The following is a 16027-nucleotide window of genomic DNA, read 5'->3' as shown; positions in this document are numbered from 1 at the left end:
CCAAGGAGTTTACTGCCACACCCGTTGGTAACCCTTTAGGGTTTTGCTGTTGCCCTTAGCAACAGCATTTCGGGTACTCTACGTATTAAAACACAACATCTTGCTTTTTCCATCTTAGCAGTTCTAATACAAGGGAGATACCCAGTTCCTTAGCCTCTGGGCTTCTCTGTTCACTTTGTGTGTATTTTGTTACCCTATCACCTTCTGTGTACGTTATGTCATATCCCCCAGTTTGTCTGTGAGTCCATCTGTTTTGCATAACAGTTCAAACACCAGTACATTCCTGCAGACACTGGAGTGCATAACAGTTCTGACACCAGTACTTTCCTGCTGGCACTGGTGTGCATAACATATTCAGCAGCCTAATACTCCTGTTGAAATTTTGTGGGAATATGGAGCATACCCCTCAAAATATGTTGCAACAGGTGGTCGATCAGGTGCAGGTCCTGACTCGACAATTTAATGATTTGTCCATTAAAATGCACACCTCCCAGGCTGCTGGCGGCGCTCCCGCAGCAGCAGCACCTGCAGGGGTTAAGGAGCCGAAAGTAAATCTCCCGGATCGTTTTTCTGGAGATCGCTCGCAGTTCTTTTGTTTCAAGGAGAGCTGCAAGCTATACTTCCGGCTTAGGCCTCAGTCTTCTGGGTCGGAGATTCAGCGGGTGGGCATAGTGATTTCCTTGCTACAAGGAGACCCACAGGTCTGGGCATATGGGTTGCAGCCTGACTGTCCGTCGCTTAAAAGTGTTGATGCTTTTTTTACGGCACTGGGCATGTTGTATGATGACCCTGACAAGACGGCCTCAGCCGAGGCTCAGATTTCGATCCTTAAGCAAGGGCGAAGGCCAGTTGAGGTTTACTGTACGGAGTTTCGGAGGTTGGCCCATGATACCCAGTGGAATGACCCAGCCCTGAGACACCAGTACCGAAGAGGTCTTTCTAACCAGATAAAGGACCAACTGGTACAATATCCCTTGCCTGATAGCTTGGATCAGCTCATGCAGTTATCCATCCGGGTGGATAGACGGCTGAGAGAGCGTAGGCTTGAAAGGGAGACTGAGATTTCCTTCCTTCCCAAGGGAACCTCAGACTCTGAGGAATTTTCTGAGGAGCCTATGCAGATTGGGGCTACCCGCCTCTCCTCGCGTGAGAAGACGCGGAGGAGACAGCAGGGGTTGTGTTTGTACTGTGGGAATAAAGGTCATGTGGTAGTATCATGCCCAGAAAAGCCGGAAAACTTCAGGGCCTGAGGGTGATGGGAAATATCCTGTCAGGCCAGAAGTCAGAATTTCCCAAGAAGACTTTTATCATTCCGGTGACCTTGAAGATCCTCGGTCAAACTGTCAAGACTGAGGCCTTTGTGGACAGTGGGGCCGACGGGGTTTTTATGGACCGCCAATTCGCCCTGAAACACTCTGTTCCCTTAGTACCCTTGGCATCGGAAATTGAGATTTGTGGGTTAAACGGGGAACCATTATCCCAAGGTAAAATTACCTCTTGCACTAGCCAGATTTCTTTGTTTATTGGAGCCACACACTCTGAAAAATTGTCCTTTTATGTGACTGTCTGTACTTTTGCCCCATTGGTGTTGGGGTTACCCTGGTTGAGGGCCCACAATCCTCAATTTGACTGGGTCTCTGGGAAGATTCTTAGTTGGGGTACTGATTGTTTCAGGAGTTGCTTGAGCCTTCCAGTCAGGCTCTCGCAGCTAAGTTTGCCAGGATTGCCAGGGTGTTATGCAGATTTTGCGGACGTGTTCTCCAAAAAAGTTGCAGAGGTACTACCTCCCCATCGCCCCTATGACTGTGCCATTGATTTGTTGCCAAATGCTAAGCTTCCCAAGAGCAGGTTGTACTCCCTGTCACGTCCTGAGACTCAGGCTATGGCAGAGTACATTCAGGAGAACTTGGCTAAGGGATTTATCAGACCTTCACAGTCTCCAGTTGGGTCGGGGTTCTTCTTCGTGGGTAAAAAGGACGGTTCGTTGCGACCCTGCATCGACTTCAGGGAATTGAACCGTATCACGATTAAAAACTCATACCCACTGCCTCTCATTTCGGTCTTGTTTGACCAGCTTCGTACTGCCACCATTTTTTCTAAGATTGACCTACGCGGTGCGTACAATCTAATCCGAATAAGAGAGGGGGATGAATGGAAGACTGCCTTTAATACCCACTCAGGGCATTATGAATATTTGGTGATGCCTTTTGGGCTCTGTAATGCCCCGGCAGTCTTCCAGGATTTCATGAATGATGTGCTCAGGGAATATTTGGATAGATTCTTAGTTGTATACTTAGATGACATCCTAATCTTCTCCCATTCCCTGGAGGAACATCGGAAGCATGTACGCTTAGTCCTCCAGAAACTCAGAGACCACCGGCTTGGGGCGAAGCTGGAGAAGTGCGAATTTGAAGTTCAGCAAATCGCATTTCTAGGATATATTATCTCCCCAGAAGGTTTCCAAATGGAGGGTTCCAAGGTACAGGCAGTCCTGGATTGGGTGCAGCCCACTAGTTTGAAGGCGCTTCAGCGTTTCCTGGGCTTTGCGAATTTTTATAGACGATTTATCGCTGGATTTTCGTCTATAGTGGCGCCCTTGGTGGCACTCACTAAGAAAGGGGCGGATGTTGCTCACTGGTCTTGTGAGGCTAAAGCGGCTTTTGCCCGTCTCAAAAGGGCATTTGTTTCGGCCAAGGTGCTGCGACACCCAGATCCAGAGCGTCCTTTTGTGGTGGAGGTGGATGCCTCTGAGATGGGTATTGGGGCAGTGCTTTCTCAGATGGGAGTGTCTGATAATCGCCTTCATCCCTGTGCTTACTTTTCCCGTAAATTTTCGCCTGCCGAGATGAATTATGACGTGGGTAACCGGGAATTGTTGGCTATTAAGGATGCACTCGAGGAGTGGAGACACTGGCTTGAGGGGGCTAAGTTTGTGGTCTCAATTCTCACTGACCATAAGAATCTGGCATATTTAGAGTCAGCGAAGCGTCTCAATGCCAGGCAGGCACGATGGGCTTTGTTTTTTGCTCGCTTTAATTTTTTGATAACATATCGCCCTGGGTCAAAAAACATCAAGGCTGATGCGCTCTCGCGGAGTTTTGCTCCAATCCAGGAGACCACCGAGGAGCCGTTGCCCATTGTTTCCCCCATCATGTATTAAAGTGGGCATTACCCAGGACCTCTTATCATTAGTCCTTAGAGCACAGGAGCAGGCTCCTCCAGACCTTCCGGTAGGTCTTTTGTTTGTGCCTCCTAGGTTAAGACAGCGAGTGTTCCTGGAATTCCATGCCAAGAAGTCGGCAGGTCACCCGGGTATTGCCAGAACTCGGGAGTTGCTATCTAGGGCGGTGTGGTGGCCCTCGGTGGCTAAGGATGTGGATCAGTGGGTTCGGGCATGTGACATCTGTGCCCGAAATAAGACTCCTAGAGGGGTTCCTGTTGGCCCATTACATCCACTCTCTATCCCATCTAAGCCATGGACCCACATTTCAATGGATTTTGTGGTGGACTTGCCCAAATCCTCGGGGATGACAGCCATCTGGGTTGTCGTTGACAGGTTTTCGAAGATGGCGCACTTCGTTCCACTGGTTGGGCTGCCATCAGCCAGACACCTGTCTGAATTATTTATGCTGCATGTTGTGCGTCTCCACGGGTTGCCACTTGATGTGGTCTCTGACCGCGGATCCCAGTTTGTGGCCAAATTCTGGAGGGCATTTTGTTCCGATCTCCAGATTTCTGTCAGCTTGTCGTCAGGCTACCATCCGCAGTCTAATGGGCAGACTGAAAGGGTGAACCAGTCCTTGGAGCAGTTCCTCAGGTGTTATGTCTCCAAGTGTCAGACTGACTGGGTTGCTCATCTGTCCATGGCGGAGTTTGCCTATAACAACGCGGCTCACTCTGCTACAGGGATCTCTCCCTTCCTTTGTGTGTATGGGCATCATCCTAAGGCCAATTCTTTTGACCCCCTGGACTCCACGCCTGGTGGTTCCTCTGTGGTTTCGGTCCTTAGAGGTATTTGGCGGAAAGTGAAGAAAGCCCTTGTGTCTGTGTCATTAGTGACCAAAAGGGTTTTTGATAAGCGGAAAAGACCCTGCAGCTTCAAATTAGATCTGCCCCGTTCTTTGGGTATCAATAAAACATTTCATTGTTCCCTTTTAAAACGGGCGATTAGTAATCCTTCTACCAGTGGAAGACCTTCCCCTCTTCTGATACGTGGCCAGAGGGAGTTTGTTGTTGAAAGGATTCTTGACTCCAAGGTGGTTCGGGGTCGGCTGTCATTTTTGGTGCACTGGAAGGGGTATGGCCCGGAGGAGCGGTCGTGGGTGCGCAGTTGTGATCTTCATGCCCCCAGACTGATACGCTCTTTCTTCTCGCAGTTCCCCGATAAACCCGGTGGTAGGGGTTCTTTGACCCCTCGTCAGAGGGGGGGTACTGTTAGGGTCTCCTGCCCTGTGCTGCCACGTCGTCATGGCAACCGGGAGACAAGTGCTAGTGGAGTAACCTGAGCGCAGCTGATACTCCGGTTCGGGTCTTTTGCTGTGCAGTGGTTATAGGCTCTGTGCACGGCAGGGGATCCGGTGCTGGTTTTTGTGCTCACAGTCTGTGAGGTCTGAGTGGGGCGTGGACAGCACCTGCTTTATAAGGCCTCTTTTCAGGGTAAGCAGATGCTGCTGAATCTTTGTTGGTTAGTCAGTTCATGAACGTTAGCCAGTACTGTGTAGCTTTGTATTTGTTTGTTGCTTACTGCAAATAGGCCTGGGAATTTGGTATTACACTCTGCCAATCCAGACCTAGCAGTAAGACTGGAGTCAGTCGTTTAGCTTGCTGGGGTTCTGTTACTACTCTGTGAACTTAGCAAGTTTGCGGCTGTATTCTAAGACTTGCCTGTCTAATCCTGTCTCACTGTGCTAGGTGTCAGGGGTCAGTTTAGTGGCAGTAAGCTAAAACCTGTGCACTGCAAGTGAGAATTAGGATTGTGGAGATTCTCCTTGTGTCTATCATTCCATCTCTGACCAAGGAGTTTACTGCCACACCCGTTGGTAACCCTTTAGGGTTTTGCTGTTGCCCTTAGCAACAGCATTTCGGGTACTCTACGTATTAAAACACAACATCTTGCTTTTTCCATCTTAGCAGTTCTAATACAAGGGAGATACCCAGTTCCTTAGCCTCTGGGCTTCTCTGTTCACTTTGTGTGTATTTTGTTACCCTATCACCTTCTGTGTACGTTATGTCATATCCCCCAGTTTGTCTGTGAGTCCATCTGTTTTGCATAACAGTTCAAACACCAGTACATTCCTGCAGACACTGGAGTGCATAACAGTTCTGACACCAGTACTTTCCTGCTGGCACTGGTGTGCATAACAGACGGGAGGGATCCTCAGCCCTCCTCGGGTCCCCGCGAGCGTCACAGCGGCAAGGGGATCCCAGAATGGGGAGACTGCAGCACATTGCCGGGTCAGCAGCCGGAACCCCCGCACTCCAGTCTCCGGACGTCACCGGTGTCACAGGCCGCTGCTGGCGGGAAGCAGCGTAGCACCCTCCAGACCCGCCGATTGCACAGGTCAGGCTCAGGGACCCTCAGAGGGTAGAAGGGTCAGGAGGGAGGTCTCTGTTGAGGCCTGGTCAGGGAGAAAACAGAGGGTACAGAGTGAGCCCCTCTCCAGCGCATCTGCATACAATGGCTGCTAGGCTAAGCCTGGCTCATTGTCTTTCATTAGCTAAATACACATACAGTGCTATAACCAGAAATGTTGGTGCCCTGTGTCAGGAGGGAATTAGTGCTCCCCTCATATTTAAAATAGGGACAGTGTTTGCCAAAGACACGTGCAAAATAAAATAAAAAATAGGGGCGTGACTTCATGGGGAAGGGGTGTTATTCACATTACACCGCACAGGTGTGGTATAACTAGAGATGTGCGGCTGGCACTTTTCGTGTTTTGGTTTTGGTTCTAATTCCATTTTCGTGTTTTGGTTTTGGCTTGGTTTTGCCAAAACCACCCTTTCGTGTTTTGGTTTTGGATCTGGATGATTAAAAAAAAAAAAAAAAGCTCAAATCACAGAATTTGGGGGTAATTTTGCTCCTACAGTATTATTAACCACAATAACAATAATTTCCACTCATTTCCAGTCTATTCTGAACACCTCACACCTCACAATATTGTTTTTAGGCCTAAAAGTTGCACCAAGGTGGCTGTACGATTAAGCTAAGCGACACAAGTGTGCGGCACAAACACCTGGCCCATCTAGGAGTGGCACTGCAGTTGCAGACAAGATGGCACTATTCAAAAACTAGTCCCCAAGCAGCACATGATGCAAAGAAGAAAAAGAGGTGCAAGATGGAATTGTCCTTGGGCCCTCCCACCCACCCTTTTGTTGTATAAACAGGACATGCGCACTTTAACAAACCAATCATTTCAGCGACAGGGTCTGCCCCACGACTGTGGCTGAAATGACTGGTTTGTTTGGGCCCCCACCAAAAAAGAAGCAATCAATCTCTCCTTGCACAAACTGGCTCTACAGAGGCAAGATGTCCACCTCATCATCATCCTCCGATTTCTTACCCCTTTCACCGTGTACATCCTCCTCACTGAGTATTAATTCGTCCCCACTGGAATCCACCATCACAGGTTCCTGTGTACTTTCTGGAGGCAATGCCTGGTAAAGGTCTTCCCGGAAGACTTTATAATTCATTTTGATGAACATCATCTTCTCCACATTTTGTAGAAGTAACCTCCTACGCCGATCGCTGACAAGGTTACCGGCTGCACTAAACACTCTTTCGGAGTACACGCTGGAGGGGGGGCAACTTAGGTAAAATAAAGCCAGTTTGTGCAAGGGCCTCCAAATTGCCTCTTTTTCCTGCCAGTATACATACGGACTGTCTGACATGCCTACTTGGATGCTGTCACTCATATAATCCTCCACCATTCTTTCAATGGTGACAGAATCATATGCAGTAACAGTAGACATGTCAGTAAACGTTGGCAGGTCCTTCAGTCCGGACCAGATGTCAGCTTTCGCTCCTGACTGCCCTGCATCACTGCCAACGGGTGGGCTAGGAAATGTTATCCTTTTCCTTGCAGACCCAGTGGTGGGAGAAATTGAAGGAGGAGCTGTTGACAGGTCACGTTCCGCTTGAGTTGACAATTTACTAACCAGCAGGTCTTTGCACCTCTGCACACTTGTGTCTGCTGGAAAGAGAGATACAAAATGTAGTGCTCTGATTTCAACAGATTGACCACCCTTGAATCCTGGCAAAGCGAATGAAGGGCTCCATCCACAAGTCCCACATACTTTGCGGAATCGCTCCATCTTAGCTCCTCCTTCAATTTATCCAGCTGCTTCTACAAAAGCCTGATGAGGGGAATGACCTGACTCAAGCAGGCAGTGTCTGAACTGACTTCACGTGTGGCAAGTTCGAAGGGTTGGAGAACCTTGCATAAGACGGAAATCATTATCCACTGCGCTTGAGTCAGGTGCATTACCCCTCCTTTGCCTATATCGTAAGTGGATGTATAGGCTTGAATGGCCTTTTGCTGCTCCTCCATCCGCTGAAGCATATAGAGTGTTGAATTCCACCTCGTTACCACCTCTTGCTTCAGTTGATGGTGGGGCAGGTTCAGGAGTGTTTGCTGGCGCTCCAGTCTTTGGCACGCAGAGGCAGAATGCAGAAAGTGGCCCACAATTTTTCAGGCCACCAACAGCATCTCTTGCACACCCCTCTCATTTTTGAAAAAAAATTTCCACCACCAAATTAATTGTATGTGCAAAACATGGGACGTGCTGGAATTTGCCCAGATGTAATGCACGCACAATATTGGTGGCATTGTCCGATATCACAAATCCCCAGGAGAGTCCAATTGGGGTAAGCCATTCTGCGATGATGTTCCTCAGTTTCCCTAAGAGGTTGTCAGCTGTGTGCCTCTTATGGAAAGCGATGATACATAGCATAGCCTGCCTAGTAATGAGTTGACGTTTGCAAGTTGCTGCTACTGGGGCCGCTGCGGGAAGCCATACATCTACCCAGTGGGCTGTTACAGTCATATAGTGCTTAGTCTGCCCTGTTCCACTTGTCCACATGTCCGCGGTTAAGTGGACACTGGATACAACCGCATTTTTTAGGACACTGGTGACTCTTTTTCTGACGTCTGTGTACATTCTCGGTATCGTCTGCCTAGAGAAGTGGAACCTAGATGGGATTTGATACCAGGGACACAGTACCTCAAAGAAATCTTTGAGTGACTCTGAACTAATGGTGGATAACGGACGCACCTCTAACACCAACATAGCTGTCAAGGCCTCAGTTATCTGCTTTGCAAAAGGATGACTGCTGTCATATTTCATCTTCCTCACAAAGGACTGTTGGACAGTCAATTGCTTACTGGAAGTAGTACAAGTGGTCTTCCGACTTCCCCTCTGGGATGACGATCGACTCCCAGCAGCAACAACAGCAGCAGCAGTAACAGCAGGCGTACCACTCAAGGATCCTACGGAGGAATCCCGGTTAGGAGAGGACTCCTCAGTCTTGACAGTGACATGGCCTGCAGGACTATGGACGTTCCTGACTGAGGAGGAAGTTGACATTGAGGGAGTTGGTGGTGTGGCTTGCAGGAGCTTGGGTACAGAAGAAGGGATTTAGGTGTCAGTGGACTGCTTACGCTCTTACCCAAAGTTTCTGAACTTGACAGTGACTTCTGATGACAGCAGGTGACGTATAAGGGAGGATGTTCCTAGGTGGTTAACATCCTTACCCCTACTTATTACAGATTGACAGAGGCAACAGATGGCTTGACACCTGTTGTCCGGATTTGAGGAGAAATAATTCCACACCAAAGAGGTGGCTTTTTTGGTAGTTTGCCCAGGCATCACAATGGGCTTCTTCGTCCCAAGGACAACAGGTGTCTCCCCCGGTGCCTAACTTAAACAAACCACATCACCATCAGAATCCCCATCGTCAACTTCCTCCTCAGCGCCAGCAACACCCATATCCTCATCCTGGTGTACTTCAACAGTGACATCTTCAATTTGAATATCAGGAACTGGACTGTGGGTGCTCCTTCCAGCACTTGCAGGGGACGTGCAAATGGTGGAAGGAGCCACCTCTTCCCGTCCAGTGTTGGGAAGGTCAGGCATCACAACCGCCGACACACTTGGACTCTCCTTGGGGATTTGTGATACCATCTCAGAGCGCACAGTTCTTTTCTGTGCTCTTTCCAGCTTAACTCTTTGACATTGTTCTAGCGGGAGGATGAGGGCTTCCCTCATCATGTGAAGCTGAACCACTAGCCATGAACATAGGCCAGGGCCTTAGCCGTTCCTTGCCACTTCGTGACGTAAATGGCATATTGGCAAGTTTACGTTTCTCCTCAGACGATTTAAATTTCTTTTTTTGGTCCTTTTTACTGAACTTTGGCTTTTTGGATTTTACACGCCCTCTACTATCACATTGGGCATCGGCCTTGGCAGACGACGTTGATGGTATTTCATCATCTATGTCATGGCTAGTGGCAGCAGCTTCAGCACTATCAGGAAGTGGTTCTTCTTGATCTTTCCCTATTTTCTCCTCAAAATTTTTGTTCTCCATTATTTTTTGGGAGCTATAAGAAACAATGGGGGTAATTCTGAGTTGATCGCAGCAGGAACTTTGTTAGCAGTTGGGCAAAACCATGTGCACTGCAGGGGGGGCAGATATAACATGTGCAGCGAGAGTTAGATTTGGGTGGGATATTTTGTTTCTGTGCAGGGTAAATACTGGCTGCTTTATTTTTACACTGCAATTTAGATTGCAGATTGAACACACCACACCCAAATCTAACTCTCTCTGCACATGTTATATCTGCCTCCCCTGCAGTGCACATGGTTTTGCCCATTTGCTAACAATGGGTGTCATTCCAAGTTGTTCGCTCGTTGCCGAGTTTCGCAACGGAGCGATTAAGGCGAAAATGTTTTAGCACAAAACTTAGTAGATTTACTCACATCCGAACGAAGAATTTCCATCGTTGAAGTGATCGGAGTGTGATTGACAGGAAGTGGGTGACCGTTTTCTGGGAGTGTGCGGAAAAACGCAGGCGTGTCAGGATAAAACGCGGGAGTGTCTGGAGAAACAGGGGAGTGGCTGGCCGAACGCAGGGCGTGTATGTGACGTCAAACCAGGAACGAAACGGGCTGAGCTGAGTAAGTCTCGAGCTACTCAGAAACTGCTAAGAATTTTCTATTCGCAATTCTGCTAATCTTTCATTCGCAATTCTGCTAAGCTAAGATACACTCCCAGTGGGCGGCGGCCTAGCGTGCGCAATGCTGCTAAAATCTGCTAGCGAGCGAACAACTCGGAATGACCCCCAAAGTTCCTGCTGCGATCAACTCAGAATTACATCCAATATGCGTCACAGGAATAACTAGAATTACTGATGACACAGGACACTACCAATGATCTGATGCAGCCTAACAGATTGTTATAATTGTTATACTGCAACAGTGGATATATAGCAGCAGTGTATATCGCCACTGGAATTACTGATGACACAGGACACACTACCACTGGTCTGATGCAGCCCAACAGCTTTTTAATAATAATATAATTGTAATTTGTTATACTGCAGCCGTGGATATATATAGCTGCAGCGTATATCATCACTGGAATTACTGATGACACAGGACACTGGATATATGGCAGCAGAGAACACCAACACTGTGACTGCCTGGACTGATGCAGCACAATACACTGAGTGACTACACTGGACTGGTCTGCACAACACAGCCCCACTTTACAGCTACACTGGATATATGGCAGCAGAGAACACCAAAACTGTGACTGCCTGGACTGATGCAGCACAATACACTGAGTGACTACACTGGACTGGTCTGCACAACACAGCCCCACTTTACAGCTACACTGGATATATGGCAGCAGAGAACACCAACACTGTGACTGCCTGGACTGATGCAGCACAATACACTGAGTGACTACACTGGACTGGTCTGCACAACACAGCCCCACTTTACAGCTACACTGGATATATGGCAGCAGAGAACACCAAAACTGTGACTGCCTGGACTGATGCAGCACAATACACTGAGTGACTACACTGGACTGGTCTGCACAACACAGCCCCACTTTACAGCTACACTGGCTATATGGACTGGACTGAGCAGCACAACACTTGTCACCCCAATTTCCCGCCCAAATAAACAGACTAAGCACACTGAATAGTACACGTCCTCTTACTCTTCGAGACTGGAGTGAAAATGGCCGCGACGCGCGGCTCTTTATATGGAATCCAAATCCCACGAAAATCCAACAGCGGGATGATGACGTTTTGCCGAGTTTGGGTTTCCAAGTCAAGAGGGAAGATCCGAGCCTGGCTCGGATCCGGACTCGGAAGCCAAAGTTCGGGGGGGTTCGGTTCTCTGAGAACCGAACCCGCTCATCTCTAGGTATAACAGATAGACACCACATATTAGACAGTCAAAAGGTCGACAGGGTCAAAAGGTCCACAGGGTCAAAAGGTCCACAGGGTCAAAAAGTAGACCGTACAAAAGGTCGATAGGGTCAAAAGGTAGATAGGGTCAAAAGGTCGACATTAAATGGTCGAGATAAAAAAGGCAAAAAACTTTTTTTTGCATTTTTGGGGTTTGTGTGGATAGCTTTGTCATCTGGGACCCCCAATTGTAGAAAGGCATCCCCTCGCGGGGCTCTCTTCACTATGCCAACATGGATAGAGAAGGTATGAAAAAGTCCAAATACATGTAAAATTGGGGGGAAAAACTTGTCTACCTTTTTATTGTTGACCTTTTGACCTTGTCTACCTTTTGACCCTGCCGAAATTTTTTACTGTCTACCTTTTTCATGACGACCTTTTGACCCTGGAGACCTAATGTCTGTCTAACATATGGGGGTAAATTTACTAAGATTCGTATTTTCCAGAATCATGTCCAAGTTCAATCACGAATGACATCGACAGTGTAAAATTGCAACTTTTTGAATTGATTACGACTAATTTACTAAGCTGTCGTATTCGTGTTTTTCGTTTCTTCCGATGTCGATGTCATTCGTGCTTTTCTGCTGTAGATTGCGGCCGCGTTTGCTGTTTCGCGGCCGCGTTTATGGGTTTTTTTTACGACTGCGTCACATGTCTGTTACGGCAGTGATTTAGAAATTGCTGCCGCGTTTTTAGTCCTAAGTTTCGTTTTCGTCACGCGGCCGTGATTGGTTGTATTCGTGAAGAAGGAGTGTCTGTGCATATTACTATAAAACCGCCCCAAACACACCGCACCTCGTGGGTTTAGCTAGTGGAGAGGAGAGAGGAAGGTGTATTTGGAGTTGGTGAGTTTGGTGGAGTTTTTGGTGGATTTGGAGAGGAGTTTGGTGATTGTTGAGTGCTGTACTGTGTGTGTAAGTAGTCTTGTCATATTTGTAGTATTGTTTTTTCACAGTTTGTCTACTTTTTTTGTCCTTGTTTTTTTTTTACAGTCTTTTGTCATTGTTTGTGAGTGAGTGAGTGAGTGAGTGAGTGAGTGAGTGAGCGTGTGTGTTGGCTGTGTGGTGTGTAGTAGTAGGAGTAGTGGAGGAGTGTGTTTTGTGTTTTGATTTTTCAGTGTTTTTTGTCGTTTGTCATGTCAGACTCAGAGGTCAGTGTGGTGGCGGAGGTTAGTGAGGTGGAGGCTGGTAGTGAGGTGGAGGCTGGTAGTGAGGTGGAGGCTGGTAGTGAGGTGGAGGCTGTTAGTGAGGTGGAGGGGGGTAGTGAGAGGGAGGAGGTTAGTGAGGAGGAGGAGGAGGGGGTGCCTGTTGCTGTATTTTCCAGTGATAGTGATGGTGTTGTGGCTCCGCAGCCACGCACCACTACCAAGACTGGCAGGAATATTAAGTTCAGCTATGCTGAAAACATGGCTTTGGTGCGTGAGCTGATGAAGCACCATCGCCAATTGTTTGGTCAGGATGCTGGCAAGGTGTCCTCCCGCAGGAAGTCTGTCCTGTGGGGGCAAGTAATACTTGCCGTGAATAGTGAGGGTGTGGTGAGGCGGACTGAGGACACGTGCCGCAAGAGGTTTTATGATATAAAGCGGCGTGTCAAGGCCAAGATGGCCAAAGAGGCCAAATCTGCACGAAAAACCGGAGGTGGCCCCCCTTTCCGGGCCACCTATCGGGACTGGGAGGAGCCTGTGCGGGCATTGATTCCTGCAGAAGTGGTGTCTGCTACTCATGTCCGGGATTCGGACCGACCCACGCAGGATGGTAAGTTTGATTTGTTATATTTTTATTTAAAAGTTCTCTAAATGTTGTAAATGTCATTTTTAAAGGGTAAAGGATGCATAAATTGTGTTTCACATATTGCAGGCCTATGCACCCTTAAGGTGTGTTTGTGTTTAGAATTTGCTTTTTTCACCTTGCATTGGCTGTTTGGTAAATTTAATATTGCGCAAAAACATGTGCAATGGCTGCTGTTGTTTTTTTTTTTTTTGAAAAAAATTTTTTGGCGATATTGCTTGGACATCTGTGTTGTATGCTTATTTAAAAATTATTTTTTGATTTATTTACTTCTGTAAAACGGTGCAATTATTTCAACATTACATTTTTAAAACATTTGCAAGTAGTCAATCTCTGCAATATCTGAGGCATAATTCTCAAATGTAACAGATTTATTGTGTGCAACATCATGTACATTTGGATATACAACACAAAATAATGAAGCTTGAAGCTCTTAATCAGAAATTATTTGTTTATCCAATACCTAATAGATGGTTACAGTACACTAAGGCTTTGCAGTGGTTATTTTTACACAAAGCATGGTAATAATGTTTGGTCCACTTTTTCAACAGTCCCACAGACCAGCCGGCCAGACAGGCCTCAGACAAGTCAGGATGAGGCTGGGATTGCAGGTAAGACTTCACTGTAGTCACATATTCTGAAAACACATAGAAGTACAAAATATTAATGTTTATATTTTCACATAGGTTCTGCTTCTGGAAGCCGACCTCCTGTAAGGCGCCCATCACAGGGCTTGGGCCACTTACCCAGGAGGCCAAGTAAGACACGGCGTCTTGGCACGGAATCTGCGGCTCCATCATCCCCACCCAGGCGACGCATTTCGGCAGTGTCACCCCAGCCACCACTGGCACTATTGGCGAGTTCGCAGAGTGATGAGCCCCGATCACCTCAGTTATCTGGTGAGTAAAAACAGAAATTAAACACATAGGCAATAATATACACAGTACAGTTAATATGTTGTTAGTTGGTTTTGAGATTACATGTTTTCCAGAACAAGCAATGTGATGTTACGTCTTCAATTGCTAAAGGTGAAAATGTTTTTTTTTTAAAGGTCTTAGTGGATGATCTCGCCAACATAATTTTTTATAAATAACAGACATTTGTTTAAATTTTGGCCACACACGTGCACATTAAAATAAAATACCAATAAAATACCAAAACAAAAACAGCATCCACAACATTATAGTGTTCACACATCTCCCCTGTCCAGTATGTAGATGGCTTACTTGCTCCGCTCCTCTGGACTATCCAGGTAAGTAGTCTATATCGTGGTCAGGGGAGGTGATATAACACTGTAATGCTGTGGAGGGGAGGTAGTTAGGTGAGGATTATGCAAATCTGTCTATGTGGCCGCCTGTGTTGGTATATATGTTTTTGAACAAAAAAAACATTATAAGTTTTGAAAATCAATGCCAAAAACTATACAAAAGGAGTATTATGAATGTAGTAATGTGTAGAAGTAGCCTTTAAACAAATTGACAAATAAACATTGCATGTTGGCCACCCCATACAGAGCCCAGCTTGATGGCCGACGTGGACCGGCAGGGACAAGACCAACAGGCAACCATCACACTGCAACTTACACCTGTTGACCCAAGCCAGCCAATACAGCTGCAGGATATCCCCCAAGCCTCCATCAGTCCACAACTGGCACAAGCTCCGCCCCCAACCCAAATACCAGATGACTTTTGGGCCAGTTGGACAAGCCAACAGGCCCAAAGCAATGCCAGCCTGACCGCACATACACAACACCTTGCCAGTCTGCCCCATCATCTACCGCGCATTAGTCGCAACTCGGGCAGACTGATTGTACAAGTAGGGCGAATGGCAACCTCAATGGAGCAAATAAGGGCTGACAACAGCCAAATGCTTGCTCATTTAACGCGCATCATAGATGAGCAACAGCGCCATCAGCAGGCACTCGTTCAGCTCATTCAGCACAACCAGGTTGTGAATGAGTCGTTATCCCGGATTGTAGCCAGCCACACTGCAACCAACACTCAACTGATAGCAAGCATTAATAATTTGAGCAGCAATATTACATTGATGGGAGCTCACCAAGTAACCTCCAGCTCGGGGACCACGACCCCTATCCAAACGCCAGTAACCTCCCCTGTTCGGCGTTCCTCCAGAGCACGTGCCAGTGAGCCAGCACAAAGCACAGCACCCAGCACACACAAGCGGAAAAAATAACCCCAATGTGATTTGCTAAATAAAAATTTGTATTTGACAAACACACAACTTCCTGTGTCCGTCTCAAACATTGTCGAAGCTGCTCTGTATGTATGTATGTTTTTCATGGGTAATGACTGAAAATGTATTTTTAGCATAAACTAAGTACAATGTACACACCACTATAAACAACAAACAGTAAGTAACAAAACACACAATAGAAAGTAGTGCAAAGTGTTTAGTCAAGGATAATTACAGCCTACTAAAACTGACCTGAAAAATAGCGCAGGATCACTTCTTGCCGTACCTGCCTCCCTACATATGTACTCACACTGTCACCAGATGGGTCTAACTCCTCTGCTTGCTGACTGCTTTCTCCCTCATCATGTGCCAGATGTTGGGTTAAACACAGATTATGGAGAAAACAGCAGCAGAACACAATTCTAGTCACCTTTGAGGGACTATACAACAAAAGGCCTGCAGATTTATCCAGACACCGAAACCGTGACTTCAGCACACCAAAACATCTTTCTATCACATTCCGCGTAGCCTTATGTGCATGATTGTAACTGTGTTCAGCAGGAGAATCAG

The 16027-nt window shown here is 47.1% G+C and overlaps 1 long non-coding RNA gene across 2 annotated transcripts in view; it reads left to right on the top strand.

Moving 5' to 3' along the window:
• Nucleotides 1-15505, top strand: part of LOC134944900 (uncharacterized) — a 28858-nt gene extending 13353 nt beyond the window's left edge. For both annotated transcript variants that reach the window (XR_010181979.1, XR_010181980.1), the window contains exons 2-4: nucleotides 13816-13875; nucleotides 13951-14163; nucleotides 14778-15505. This is a non-coding gene — a long non-coding RNA (uncharacterized LOC134944900). The remainder of the gene's footprint in view (nucleotides 1-13815; nucleotides 13876-13950; nucleotides 14164-14777) is intronic.
• Nucleotides 15506-16027: the final 522 nt, after the last annotated feature.

Source organism: Pseudophryne corroboree, chromosome 7, assembly GCF_028390025.1.
Source record: "Pseudophryne corroboree isolate aPseCor3 chromosome 7, aPseCor3.hap2, whole genome shotgun sequence".
Classification (NCBI taxonomy): Eukaryota; Metazoa; Chordata; class Amphibia; order Anura; family Myobatrachidae; genus Pseudophryne; species Pseudophryne corroboree.
This window is presented reverse-complemented; position numbering and strand designations above follow the sequence as displayed.